Source organism: Lotus japonicus, chromosome 6, assembly GCF_012489685.1.
Source record: "Lotus japonicus ecotype B-129 chromosome 6, LjGifu_v1.2".
NCBI lineage: Eukaryota > Viridiplantae > Streptophyta > Magnoliopsida > Fabales > Fabaceae > Lotus > Lotus japonicus.
Window position 1 is genome coordinate 8882333 of NC_080046.1, and position 3788 is coordinate 8886120.

Genomic DNA, 3788 nt, shown 5'->3' on the forward strand with positions numbered 1-3788 from the left:
TCAGAAGAGAGTTGCCTTCCTTGATCAGTACAGTCATTTGATTTATATACGCTTTGGGTTCTTTCCCAACAATTTCTGGAGTTGCAAAAGAATACCTTATATGCAATGCACATGTAAATAAAAAAACCGCATAACACGATGAAATGGAAATCTATACTTATCAGCAAGGCTATTTGTAATACAACAATGGGTACAAAAATGCACCCTTCAAATTAACCGAAAAGGAACTACTGAAGAAACCAATATCAACACTCTCTTCAATGGAGGCCACCAGAAATTCCACATTTTTGGGTATTACAATTGAACCACCCCCAACCCCAACGAACCCACACCCCGTCCCCACCGCAACCATGAACCACCCCCACCGTAACCCACACCAGCAATCCACAACCCATCCCTACTGCAACCTCTTCCCTCAACCAGATCTACCTCACTGATCACCCCATCTCCCTCCCCTGAACCTCATGATACTCAGATCCATGACATGATTACCAGCAACAGCAAGAAGAAGAAGATGAAGGGATAAAAAGCCAACCAGAAATTGATATATCAAGTGATAAAAATCCAAATACATCTACAAAAACCCAACAATCAAACCCCAAATCGCAGAGACTGAGGTAGCAAAACCCATAACTCCAACTTCAACAACCATTCTCGTTTAAGCTCAACAAAGCTTCGAATCTGCTTCAGCAACAACGGTTCTACTTCTGCACCTTCGAATCACCACCACCACCAATTTGCCCTGGTGGCTCTGACGGAGATCGAAGCGGAGAAACCCACCCCTGAAACACATCCCCACCCTCACTCGCAACCCAACCCACCCTCGTTCCCACTCTCTCTCGCAACCTACGCCACCCCAATCCGGCGACCTTTACCCCAAATTGCGCAGCAACAGAACTGGGCGGTGGAGGACGATTCGCAGATCTAAAAGATGAGAAGATGAGAAGGCGCTGAAAGGTTTGAGGTGAGAAGGTGAGAAGATGCTGAAAAAGGTTCTGGACTTCTGGGTTTGAGAGGAAGAAGAAGCAATTGATTTAGGGTTTTTTAATTTTTATTATTTTTGGGGAAATTGATTTATTAATTAGATTATTAGGTTAGATTTATTAATAGATTTAATATTAGTTAATTTGATTAATAAATCTGACTTGTTATTTTTTTTATTTTTTTAAATCCACATAAGCTTACTAACACAGTCACCATGCCAATTCATCACTCGCCGGAGCTCCGGGCTCCGGCGAGGACCTGCTCCAGACTTATTGCAAACGAGAGGACCCAGATTTGTAAATTTTCAGGGGAGGGACTAATTTCAGACGGCGAGACAAAGACAGGGGCCAAGTAGACGATTAACACAATTATTTAAGTAAACTACTTTAGTTCATTTTTAAGAAAAATCTCATTTCAAAAAAATTATAAGGAAAATCTATTATGAAATTTGAAAATAAGGAAATATTACGGGACAACAATATCCTTAAATTAATTACAATATGACAATCACTACCCCCTTGACCTAGCTACCTATAATTCGTTTAACCTTCCTCATTGACTCTTCTTTCATTCTTGGTCCTTTTTAAAAAAAAAAATTCTTGGTCAAAAAAAAAAAATATCGTTGCATATTAGTCAATACTCACTGCTCCAAGACTTGTTCTCATCATTCATCAAGGGAGATTAATTTTTCTCTTTCAATTGTTTACCCTTTTATATATTAGTGGTTAAATATTAACGTTGGTGCATGTATGTTCTTTTGAATCATTATGTTCCATTTGTACGTCGTTCGGCTGCTGCCTGCTGTGTGATAGTTCATAGTTATCCCAATATGTGTAAAGTTGCAATATTTTAATATTCCAACGGTTATGATTTATTCTTATGTTCTTATATAAGAACATTTTTCTCATAAAATACATCATTTATATATATATATATATATACATGTATTTTTGTTATGTAGATTTTTGGCAGACAAATGAGTCCAAGGCAATTTAGGAGTCGAATATATTCGAATCACTTTTAGGCTCTTTGGGAAAATCTAAGTGTCAATTTTGATCGATACAAATGATAGGAGTTTTTGCACAGATTTAAATAATTTGAAGAACTTGAAGAATTAGTAGAATTCACAAGTAAAAGAAAAATTGTAAAGAAAAATAAAAGAAAAGAGTAAACAAAAGTAAAGAAATTGCATTGAAATAAATTGAAGATCACTCTACTTTTATCATTTGCTTGTTTGTCCCACATGTTGGAGGAAGTGAGGAACCCATGTTGGATGTATAAGCGTGTGAGAATTTTCGAGCAAAAGAACTCTTCCACAACAAGACCAATCTCTATTATTTAAAGGCTTAAATAAGTTTTTGGTCTCTAACCTTAATCAAATGCTTGGTTTTCGTCCCTCGCTGGAGTAAAGGTGGGTTTTAGTCCCTAACCTTTGCCAAAATGTTTGGTTTTCATCCCTCCGGAGCTCTGAGTCAACACCGGAGCTCCGGTGGCCCATGTGGCAATGCCACATAGGATTAATGAAGTCAGGTGTTATTATTATTTAAAAAAAAAACAGATTAAAAATAGGATCCAGATTCAGCGTCTTCCTCCTCCTTCCCCATCTTCAAATCCCACAATCCAACCTCACCCAGCAACAATCCTCTTCACTCGCTCAAATCCCACAAGACCAGCAGCAGCCACTGATTCTTCCTCAAAATCGCATTTTTTAACAACCCATTCCCCCAAATCCAACCTTTTATTCACTGTCAAAACCCATGGCTATGGCATCCTCAGAGCCCCAACCCAGATCCATTCGAAACCCCATCTCTCAAAGCCCCAACCCAGATCTGGACACTATGGTGGCTGGCCTCCACGAAGATGGTGGTGGCGACGCGATTTCCACTAAAGCTTGCATCACCGCACCAAGCCACCACGACGTTCGTCTCTTCCTCCGGTTTCAGGAACAAGGACGAAATTCTGGATCTTTGTCACAAACATGTTGTTTGGAAGGTTAATGGGTTGTAGGCGAAGATGATGACGCAAAGGCACACCAAAACGCTGCATTTGGAAGGCCAAATTGTTTGGGTTTTGCAATTGAGGAACAGAAAAATCCATGTGAGGAAACATGGTTGTTCTTGGCTTCACAGAACGAAGGAGAAGGTTAGAGAGAAATTGGTGATGAGGCTTTGTGAGGCACCAGTTGGAGGGAGTCATTAGGAACCAATGAAGGCCTTGGTAAATTGGTACTCATGTGCTGATACAGTGTTCCCCCATCCCCTATTTTGACTATGTTTCTCTTTTATGTTTCTCATTAGCTATGTTTTTCCCCTGTAATTGGTTTTGGCGTTTTCTTCCTTTTCTCTTGAGTCTGTACATATACTTGGTTTGACACTTTCTTGTGCTTTTTTATATACAAATTGTCTTATCCAAAAAGAAAAATTGCTCTTGTTATTGCTGTTGTTGAAGATTTGGTTTTGGTGTTGTGTTTGGCGTTGAATGATTTGGGAGGAAGGATCTAGAAATATGGGAGTGGTCTGTTGTTTTTGTTGCTGGGTTCAGTAGATGAGGAAGGATGATGATGGTGATGATGATGATGAAGAAATATTGGTGAGGGCTTTAATTAATTAAAAAGGAGGTTAATTAGTGAGTTAAGGGTTTTTAATTACTGAGTTAATTTCCTTTTTTTTTTAAATAAAATAAAAATAACACCTGGCGCCATTAATCCCATGTGGCAATGCCACATGGGTCACCGGAGCTCCGGCGTTGACCCAAAATTTCGGAGGGATGAAAACCAAACCTTTTGACAAAGGTTAGGGACTAAA